This window comes from Triticum aestivum, chromosome 4A, assembly GCF_018294505.1.
Source record: "Triticum aestivum cultivar Chinese Spring chromosome 4A, IWGSC CS RefSeq v2.1, whole genome shotgun sequence".
NCBI classification, from domain to species: domain Eukaryota; kingdom Viridiplantae; phylum Streptophyta; class Magnoliopsida; order Poales; family Poaceae; genus Triticum; species Triticum aestivum.
Window position 1 is genome coordinate 720,570,647 of NC_057803.1, and position 11,794 is coordinate 720,582,440.

Here is an 11,794-nt window from a genome sequence, read left to right on the forward strand (position 1 = left end):
GATCATCTAATATAATGAGAATTTGCTAGGGCATGGAGTAATACCTTCTCTATATAATCTAATTAAATCTGTTTACTTTCCTAGGCTAGCTAGCACGCAGAAGCTGAGCGAGGCGCCGAGACTTGATCAAAATAAAAAACAAAAGAGCCAGGCGCTGATTGATTTGCCCCCTCGAAGACCTGTACGTATTAACGTACGTATACCTGGGGGGGGGGGCCCCAGACTTTCGGGGGCCCGGGGCGGCCGAGGACCGGCCCTGCCAGTAACCATTACAGCACATGTTTGCTGATCCTCGAATGGTACAGTGAGTAGTTGCCCTACATGCTAACTTGCTTATAGTGTGAAAGGACACACAACTAGAACCTTCATCTGTAAATGCAATATCCACAATATCCAATATGACAGGACCAAACTCTCAAAATAAACTTTCGCCCCAGTTTATATATAACACAACTGACAGGACGAAACTCCAAAGACAGAAAGACTGTTGTCGACTCCAAAGACAGAAAGACTGTTGTCCACGCCATCCATCTTACCATGAATGTAAACTATAAATGTTCCCCGACTAGCATGGAACGAGACTTGAGCCATGCACACAACCATTTTTAATATATTATTTAATAAAGTCTGACAAAAATAAATACATGGATCAATCCAAAGTTGTCTTTCTCACGATCTATGTCACTACATATACTAGATTATGACACTACAGGAAACTGCTAGTTTGCCGTCAGTGATCGGCTTTGCCGTCAGTATTTCGTCGGGGTAGACGGCAAAGAAAGTTTTGCCGTCAGGAGCTTACGGCAAAGTATGACTAACGGCAAATCTGCGCTTTGCCGTCTGTGAGCACGCTGGCTGACGGCAAACCTAGCGAAAGGATGACGGCAAAGAAACCAAGACGGCAAACTGGCTCTTCGCCGTCTGTTGCTTCACTGAGTGACGGCAAAGGATGGACACGTGTCTAGTTTGACGGTAGGTAACGGTGCCCCAGTTTTGCCGTCTGTGTTTGTCATCCACTGACGGCAAAGTCAGTTGCTTTGCTGTTTGCCTTCTGTCCTACTGACGGCGAACTAATAGAAAAAAAAACCTGGCACCGAGCCTTTCTTTGCCGTCTCCTGTTGGTCCTGCTAACGGCAAACTAATGGAAATTAAGAAAAAAAAACCCACCCGACCACATCATCCCTGATTCCCTCTGTCTCTACCGCGCGCGCTAGGTATCCCCGCCCGTCCCCGGCAGCACCGCGCCGCCGCCACCGCCCGTCCCCGGCTCCACCGCGCCGCCGCCGCCCGTCTCCACCTCCACCGCGCCGCCGCAGCCCGTCTCCACCTCCACCGCGCCGCCGCAGCTGGTCCCCGCCTCCACCGCGCCGCCGTCGGGACCGTTGTCCACTGCGCCCCCCACCCGTCCTCCTCCAATGGCGCGACCGCCACCGGGCCGTCCTCCCCTGCCCTAGCCGTCCCCCACCGGGCCGTCCTCCCCTGCACGGCTGCCGTGGGCAGCACCGCCGCCGGTTCCCTCCTGCGCCCCCCACCCGTCCTCCCCTGCGCCCCCCACCCGTCCTGCACCGGGCCGTCCTCCCCTGCACGGCTGCCGTGGGCAGCACCGCCGCCGGTTCCCTCCTGCGCATCCGCCGCCGCTGGTCACCACCGAAGCGGGGCACCACCTCCCCCTCTGCCCCAAGCCCCCCTCTGCCCCACCCCACGGTGAGCACCGCTCCCCATCTCTGTTTGTATTCTTTTAGATGGATAGATGTATGGATTGCAGTATGTGGATGGATTTATAGATGTATGTAAGGATGGATGCATAGATGGATGTATGTATAAGGTTGTTCTGCCTAAATTTTTTAGTATAAGGTTGTTCTGCAAGGCAAAATTTCAACTTTTGATTAATGCTCGTAGGAAATTAAATGCTCAGTTTTTTGCAACATGCTTAGATTGGAGAAGACAAGCCAGAGAGTCTAGTCTTGCTACACACATATATATATAGTTGTCAATTGTGAGATGATGTTGATAATGTTTTTATCAGATTGTTTCACGAGTGCTTATGTTGGTTGTGCCGGTGCTTTTCATGTGCAGGGATTTTCTCTTCACCTCGAGGAGCATTGTCCGTCCCGTTGCCATTGCCATCGTTGTTCAACTACCGCCTCTACGGTCTCGGGGTGAGCTTGACTGTCATCTCCTCCCCCTCCCCTATTTGCTTCGTTCCGTTCGTCGTGCCGATGCCACTAGATTTTATTTTCATGTCAAGTCTCGTAACCTAGGCGTCTCCCGTTCGAAAGGGTGGCATCTATAAATATGCATGTCTTTGCATATTTATAACCGTCGTCCTTTCGAATTGTCCACGTTATCCATGGACAGCCCGAGTACGTGTAGATTGGGTTTCGTTTCCCGTGCTCTACTTCGGTCCTCGGCAAAATTTCGTCAGCGCCACCTCGTTGTTCTCCGGGTGCACATTCTCTCGGCTTGTTGTCGAGACGTGTATCTGGAGAACAGCGGGGAGGTGCTGCCGAAATTTTGCCGAGGACCGGAGTAGAGCACGGGAAACGAACCCAATCTACACGTACTCGGGTGGGATTAGGACCCATCTTTACCTATTAGAGATAGGATTCAATCCATGGATGCACGTTTCCCTTTTGTATGGTAAAAAATTAAAATCATGGCGTAAATAATATGACAATGGTAATTAGGTGTGTATCTAGTCTTAATTACATTATACATATCTTGATGAATATGAATTTGGTGCCCCTACTGTTAGTGCAAGTACCAGTATGGATGATCGTGAGTGGATGTACACTGGACACCCTAGTCAGGCTGGCATGACCACTGAATGGGTAACGAAGACCAACGAATTTGTGGAGGCAGCATTTGCTAGAGGCCAAAGAAAAAGTTGGTGCCCCTGCTTGAAGTGTCGCAACGGCACAGAACAGTCGAAGAAGACGATGTGTGTGCACCTGCAGAAGCATGGGTTTAAGCGTGGGTATACCCGGTGGACCCTTCATGGCGAGCCTGAACGTAGCAGAGAGGAGGTGGTGCGTCGGCGAACCGACAACAATGGTACCGGGATAGTTGACATCGTAGCTGACTTCAACGATGCACGTGAAGAGGGATCAGAGGAAGAACCGGAGGAGTCTGCGAGGGCCTTCTTAGAAATGCTGAATTCCTCACAACAACCTCTTCACGACCACACAAACCAATGTCAGCTGGATGCCATTGCACAAGCAATGTCTATAAAGACCCAGTTCAACATGAGCAGAGATTGCTTTAATTCGATGGTGACATCTTGGGGTCGCTCTCTCCCCGAAGGTCACAAACTGGCTACAAGTTGGTATGAAGCGAAGAAAATCCTTCATGCACTTAAGATGCCCTATGAGCAGATACATGCTTGTCCAAACGGATGTGTCTTATTTACGAAAGAGTATGCCGATGACACGTATTGCGCCAAGTGCAAAGCCTCTAGGTATGTCGAGAGAGACCTCAGTGATGGTACGAAGAAGCAGAGCAAAGTCCCCGCAAATGTTCTTCGATATTTTCCAATCTTGCCAAGAATTCAACGCCTTTACTTGAACGAAGATACAGCCAAACAGATGACATGGCACAAATATGGGATAAGACACGACAAAGATGATCATGGGAGACCGATGCTGATACATCCGTCTTGTGCCCAAGCTTGGAAGAGTTTCGATCGCATACATCATGAGAAAGCAAAAGAGGCAAAGAATGCACGAGTTGCCATCGGACTCGATGGGTTCAATCCGTTTGGTATGGTGTCAAAGACATATAGTTGTTGGCCCGTGTTTGTTGTTCCCCTCAACCTCCCCCCCCGGCGCCATAATGCAACGCAAGCACATGTTCCTGTCGTTGATAATTCCAGGACCCAAGTATCTAGGGAAGAATATAAGTGTGTACATGCAACCACTGGTAGATGAGTTGAAAGAAGCTTGGGTGAACGGGATACGGACATACGACGCTGCTAGCAAAAAGAACTTCACAATGCATGTTTGGTACCAGTACTCATTTCATGACTTACCGGCGTATTCACTTTTCATGGGGTGGTCTGTGCATGGGAGGTTCCCATGCCCAAGGTGCAAGGCAAGCATGAAGTGCCGTTGGTTGCAGCATGGTCGCAAGTATTCTTGCTTCGATTTTCATAGACAACATTTGCGTCTTGACCATCCATTCAGAAAAGACAAGAAGAACTTCATGAAAGGTGAAGTCGTTGAACACTCGGCACCACCTGAGATGACGGGTGAACAAATTCGTGATCAACTAAATGCTCTCCAGCCTGATCCCAAACGTCCAGGGTATTTCTTGGGATATAACGAAGAACACGCGTGGACTCATAAGCCATGCTTATGGGATCTCCCCTACTTCCACCAGCTCGAGCTTCCACATAATATTGATGTAATGCACACTGAAAAGAATATCGCCGAGGCCATTTTTGGCACATTGTTCAACATTGCTGAGAAGACGAAGGATAATACTAAGGCTAGACTTGATGTAATGAAGCTATGTCATAGACCCGAACAAAACTTGCGACAACCCGAGGGCAAGAAAAACTGGAGGACGCCAAAGGCGAGGTTTGTTCTTACTAGGGAACAAAAGAAGGAGATACTCATGTGGTTCAAAACTTTGTTGTTCCCTGATGGGTATGCAGCGAACCTTATGAGGGCAGTGAATCTTGATAAATTGAAGCTCAACGGGATGAAGAGTCATGATTGGCACATATGGCTTGAGCGGTTAATGCCGGTGATGATTCGAGGCTATATCCCTGAGGATGATTGGGAAGTATTGGCAGAGCTTAGCTATTTCTTCCGTGTTCTTTGTGCTAAAGAAGTATCTCCTACTGTGATAGATGAGATGGAAGAACGGGCCCCCGAGTTGCTCTGCAAGCTAGAGAAGATCTTTCCACCAGGATTCTTTAATCCGATGGAACATATGATTTTACACCTCCCTTCCGAGGCAAGAATGGGTGGCCCTGTGCAGAATCGTTGGTGCTATGGACTTGAGAGAATGCAGAAGACTCTTCGAGCTAAATGTAGAAATAAATGTAGAATTGAAGCCTCCATAGCCGAGGCATTCTTGGCAGAGGAGATTACAAACTTCACGACATCACGCTATGCGGCCAATATTCCAAGCTTGCATAATGCAAAGTCTCGATACAATACTGGCGACCCTAAACATGAATCCAAGCTCAGCCTCTTCAAAGGGCAACTCGGACCTGTGGGTGCTTCTGGTTCAAAGCATTTGGATCCGAAAGAGTGGAAATCGCTTACGTTGTATATCCTCACCAACCTTCAAGAAGTGCGGCCGTACATTGAGTAAGTGTTGGTACATTATGTAACATTTACTCACATGTTTCTCTCTTAACTCCGCTCATTTCTCATTGGGCAGTGAATTCATTGCCCAATTCTCGAATGGAGGGGTCGAACGTGATTCACTTGAAGAGTATGAGCTTCTTGCTGGTGAAGGAGACGGCAATTATGGTTTCATTTCTTGGTTCAGAGAAAAGGTAAGGTATACTTCTTGGAACACTTGAAGTTGGTATTACGTGCGACTAATACACCTATCCTTCTCTCTTAAACTTGTAGGGTACGTCGATATTGGACAAAGAGTTGAAACAAGTTGCTAATGGGTTTGACTATAAGGTCGGTACATTTGATAAATACGACATCAATGGGTATCGCTTCCGCACACATGGGAACGAGGAACGTCGGGACGTTCTAAAATCAAGGAACACGGGAGTGTCGGCTATTTGCAATGGAGTTGAGTATTATGGAAGACTTGATGAAATATATGAACTGCATTACTTTGGGGCAAATCCTCCGAAAGTCGTTGTCTTCAAATGCCATTGGTTTGATCCGGAGAAGGTTAGGCGGAGGGATGATATTGGGCAAGTCGAAATTCGACAAGACAGCAAATTAGAATGTGAAGATGTCTATATTGTGGCTCAACAGGCGACACAAGTTTTTTATCTCAAGTATGCATGCCAAAAGAAGTACCTTAAGGGTTGGGATGTCGTGTACGATGTGCCGCCACATCGTAAACATCCTTCCCCCAGTGAAGAGGATTATCAACCTCACATCGACCCTGACACATATGATGGAGAATTCTTCCAAGAAGAACATGGGCCTAGAGGCCGTCTCAACATCCATCCACGCATGGAAGTACACATTGACAGTGAAGAAGAAGAAGTCGAAGAGGAAGAAGAAGAGGTTACGAACGTGGAAGACCTCTCAATGCTTGAACGGTTACGTCTAGGAATTGCCGATGAAGGTGACGATGACGGTCAACATGAGGACAACATCCTTGACGACACGTATGATACTGATGATGAGGCTAGAACTGACCTTGAAGAAGAGACGGATTGTGATCCAGATGATCCCGACTATTTTTAGTCGTAGTGTTGAACTGTAATGTTGATTTTGTACTAGTTGCTTTACCATGACCCAGATGATCTCAAACATGTTGTAATGTTGAATTTGTAATATTTTTGAACTTATGCTTATCTATTTGAAGTATAATGTAGTTTTTGTACTATAATTGCCTGGTAATTCTCATTGCGTATGTTTTTTGAACTTATGCTTATTTGTTTGAACTATAATGTATTTGTACTACAATTGCATTGGTAATTCTCATTGCGACAATTGTTTGAACTTATGCTTATTTGTTTGAACTATAATGTATTTGTACTACAATTGCATTGGTAATTCTCATTGCGACAATTGTTTGAACTTATGCTTATTTATTTAAACTATAATCTTGTATTTGTACTAATTGCTTTACTTTTTGTCATAGCAGGTGAGTGAAGCATGGTGGGCCCGCAAAGGAAAAAGCCCGGGCTCCCCATAGCGAGATCTTTGCTTAGCACTTTTATCGCCGATCCTCCGCCTTCCTCTCATCCTCAGGCTCATCGAGGGAGAGGAAAAGGCCGGGGAAGAGGTGCACGTGGAGCAAATGCTAAGAGAAACCCGGTTCGGCCAGTGTCTCACGCCCCGTGTCTAAGAGGGTGGAGGACGAGCCGGTGTCTCACTCCCCCGTGTCTGAGAGGGTGGAGGACGAGCCGGTGTCTCACTCCCCCGTGTGTGAGAGGGTGGAGGACGAGCCGGTGTCTCACCCCCCCCCCCCCCCGTGTCTGAGAGGGTGGAGGACGAGCCGGTGTCTCACCCCCCCGTGTCTGAGAGGGTGGAGGACGAGCCGGTGTCTCACTCCCCCGTGTCTAAGAGGGTGGAGGAAGAGCGGTTGTCGTCGGAGGCCTCTGACGAGGAGGCCCCGACCTCTGACAAGGAGGCCTCGACCTCTGACGAGGAGCATGCTGGTTTCATCCAAGTTGAGGAGGGTCGGTCCGTGTACCTACGTGGTTCCTCAAGGCTCCCAGAACGAGGGCTTCCTGTGGAGCAGAGGCCATGTATTGCTCCATGTGGAGAAATGTAACTAACTTTGGCTTCCCATTTTCTACCTTCAATGTATGCAACAATTGCTAATAACTTTGGCTTCTCATTATGTAGCGGTTGGAAGAAAGCTGGAGCTAGCACGGGAAAGTACCGACACGTGAACGGCGTCCTTGGGAGCCTCATTAAGGAGCATTACCCTGGCATGGTTACTTTGCCTGGGGAGGGCAAAGTTCCGGAGCCAGCATGTACCTGGGACCACTACAAAGCCTATGAGGATCTTGGTGTAGTCAACAACATCGAGTTTCACAACAAAGCCGAGCGGGTCTTTGCCGAACTTTGGGTAATCATTAAGTTTCCTTCACACACTGCAGTAGCAAAACTATCTAGGAAACTTAGATTTAGATTTTACTTTATTTTTCTTAATAGAATGCTAGCAGACTATAATATTGCAGTAGCAAAACTATCTAGTAAACTTAGATTTAATATTCCTGGTTGTGTTATTGAATAAAAACCTGGGTGCATATATATAAACCTGATTGTGTTATTGAATAAAAATCACAGACTGCAGTAGCAAACCTGATTGTGTTATTGTGTTATTGAATAAACCTGACTGTATAAACCTGGGTGCATATATATAAACCTGATTGTGTTATTGAATAAAAATCACACACTGCAGTAGCAAACCTGATTGTGTTATTGTGTTATTGAATAAACCTGACTGTATAAACCTGGGTGCATATATATAAACCTGATTGTGTTATTGAATAAAAATCACACACTGCAGTAGCAAACCTGATTGTGTTATTGTGTTATTGAATAAACCTGACTGTATAAACCTGGGTGCATATATATAAACCTGATTTGACTATAAATAAACTAGCAGATTTTACCTGTTTCTATAAATAAACCTGGGTGCATATATATAAACCTGATTTGACTATAAATAAACCTGTCTCTATATTTGCCTGTTTTGACTATAAATAAACTAGCAGATTTTACTTTATTTAGATTTTATAAGAAACCTCAGACTTAAAGGTTTGAAAATTACTGCACCAAATCTATATTTGCAGGATTTCTATAGATGCGAGGATGGAAAGTTCAAGGAGGCACGAGCAGTTGTCAACAAACATTGCCCGAAGCTTGTGCATAATCTGATGCATGAGGCGCGCCCTTTAGCCGTCCGCAAATATATGGCAACTCAAGGCTATAAGAGTCTTGATAAGAAAGCTGGTAGGAGACTCCGTCTTGAGAAGGACAAGTACATGCAGGTAAAGCATATTCATGCTTGTTATTTCCTCAACAGGCTGGCACTCAATTTCTTTTTGACATATATTAGATGCAATTGATCAATTAGGTTACTCCGAGATGGTGCGTCGATAAGGGGGAGTGTTGGGAGCGGATCGTGGACTATTGGTGTTCCAAAGAGTACAGGGCGAAAAACAAAGATTATAGAAATCGGCGAGCCGGAATGCTGGATCCACCACATCATCAAGGCAACTTGAACGTTATGGAGTACCGTGAACGTTGGGTATATCTTCTTCATAAGCTTTTTCTTGTCATACATGCTGCCAATCCTTGTGATGAAATCTTAATCCTGTTGCTTTGGTTGCAGGCGTCTCACCATAATGCTCCAGTGCCCAACCTTTTCGTCTCGTATGCTTTGGCCCATAAGGCACCATACAGAACAGCCACGCCTTACGATGAGAATGACACAGCGTCCGCGTACTCCAGCAAGACCGCCTACGATCGGATGGAGAAATTTAAAGGGGTGGCAAAAGAGTTGAAAGGGCCCGAGTATGATGTGACAACAGAGCCTCTTGACCACGCTTTGGTCATGATCTCTGGAGAAGGCAGGAAACATGGCAAGGAAGCAATTGCAGGAGGCATGTTCCCTAGCTCCTCCCGTAGCTCTCTCCCTAAATACAAAGCTCGGTTACGTATCTCAAAATCGTCTACATATAAACGCTCGACTCCAGCTATGGTTGAGATGGAGGTATTCTATACAAGTCCTTCTATATATGTTTGTTTCTTACTTACTGTTGGATTGAAGATGCAATTGCCATGCCATATTTTGCAGGCCCGACTGGCGGAGGAGAGGCGAGTGGCGGCAGAGGAGAGGGAGGAGGAGAGGCGAGTGGCGGCGGAGGAGAGGGCGGAGGAGAGGCGACTGGCTAATGAGAGGATGCAGCAAGCGGTGCAGCAGGCGGTGTTGGCACAAACTAGTTAATGCTTTGCAATGTTTGCGGTTAGTTCCTTAATTGCCAAACACATACATAATCTTCACTCAATCATAATCTTCAACTACCAGTACTTAATCTTCACTCAAACATAATTTGCAGGCTTATTGTACCCAGAATGGTATGCCTGCTATGCAGATGCCTCAATCAGGCCATGGATCTAATGCTGATGGATCTTCACATGCACGAGGCCCAAGCGACAACAACCTTGGTGGTTCTCCGAATGTTTGAGATCGAGTATGGTTAGTGCGTACATATCTCATTTACGTAGGTCTCAAATTTGTCAACGTAGAAACAAGTAGCTATCTTGATTCTTGAAGATCAAACTTATAAGTAGAGACAAGTAGATACCATTTGAACCGTTTCAAACTATAATCCATTTGAACAATTTCAACCATGATCTTAATTAACTATATGCATTCTTGAAGCTATTTATTTTCATGATTTAGAGAACACTTGAAGATATTCATGATTTAGAGACAAGTAGCTACTTATTTTCATGATTTAGAGACCATTTGAAGATCTCCATGATTTAGAAACTTGTAAGTAGAGACCGTTTGAACCATTTAAAGATCAAACTTATAAGTAGAGACAAGTAGAGACCATTTGAACCGTTTCAAACTATAATCCATTTGAACAATTTCAACCATGATCTTAATTAACTATATGCATTCTTGAAGCTATTTATTTTCATGATTTAGAGAACACTTGAAGATATTCATGATTTAGAGACAAGTAGCTACTTATTTTCATGATTTAGAGACCATTTGAAGATCTCCATGATTTAGAAACTTGTAAGTAGAGACCGTTTGAATCATTTAAAGATCAAACTTATAAGTAGAGACAAGTAGAGACCATTTGAACCGTTTCAAACTATAATCCATTTGAACAATTTCAACCATGATCTTAATTAAATATATGCATTCTTGAAGCTATTTATTTTCATGATTTAGATAACACTTGAAGATATTCATGATTTAGAGACAAGTAGCTACTTATTTTCATGATTTAGAGACCATTTGAAGATCTCCATGATTTAGAAACTTGTAAGATAGAGACCGTTTGAACCATTTAAAGATCAAACTTATAAGTAGAGACAAGTAGAGACCATTTGAACCGTTTCAAACTATAATCCATTTGAACAATTTCAACCATGATCTTAATTAAATATATGCATTCTTGAAGCTATTTATTTTCATGATTTAGAGAACACTTGAAGATATTCATGATTTAGAGACAAGTAGCTACTTATTTTCATGATTTAGAGACCATTTGAAGATCTCCATGATTTAGAAACTTGTAAGTAGAGACCGTTTGAACCATTTAAAGATCAGACTTATAAGTAAAGATCTAGTGTTAAATTAGCATGTTCAAAATTGGATAAGTGTTCAAGAAACTCCATATGTACTAGAAGCTTTTTATTTTGGAAACTCACTATGGAATATGGATCACTATTTATTTTGTAGTGTCGAAGTACTTTCTTTTGTCTATTTGGCATATTGATGATTTCAAGCACATTATTTGACACACACTATTCAATCTTGTAGGTTGCCACCTGGATGCTCTTTGGACTACGACATGGACATGAAGGCATTTGTTGTAGTGCCAAATCTTACGTAGTGATGCCATCTTTGTTCATTGTGTATTATATGCTGTGGAACTTTTTTTTGGGACTATATGCTATGGAACTTTGTCCCGGGACTATATATATGTTATGGAACTTTGTTTTGGGACTATATATATGCTATGGAACTTTGTTTTGGGACTATATGCTATGGAACTTTGTCCTGGGACTACATATATGCTATGGAACTTTGTCCTGCGACTATATATATGCTATGGAACTTCGTTCTTATATTTGTTCATTGTTGCTTATATTTGCTATGGAACTATGTTGTCCTGTTATGGTTCTGTGCTGTTATGGTTCTATACTGTGTATTAAACTGTTTAATTTCTGATTTAAAAAAAAAGGAGCTTTGCCGTCAAGTGACAGACGGCAAAGATGCCACATGTCACCAGCCTGTGCTTCCGCTGGCATTTTGCCGTCTTGCCAACAGGCAGGTTGACGGCAAAGAGGTATAGTTTTGCCGTCTGGGCCAGCACCAACTGACGGCGAAATATAAGTCTTTGCCGACTGGGAAAGGAGCACCAGACGGCAAAGTCCTG

The 11,794-nt window shown here is 44.5% G+C and overlaps 1 long non-coding RNA gene across 1 annotated transcript; it reads left to right on the forward strand.

The window, feature by feature from the left end:
- Positions 1-9,497: 9,497 nt before the first annotated feature.
- On the forward strand, positions 9,498-11,340 carry LOC123083395 (uncharacterized). Its single transcript, XR_006439291.1, has 3 exons — positions 9,498-9,636; positions 9,731-9,870; positions 11,176-11,340. It is a non-coding gene; the product is annotated as an uncharacterized lncRNA (long non-coding RNA).
- The last annotated feature ends 454 nt before the right edge of the window (positions 11,341-11,794 follow it).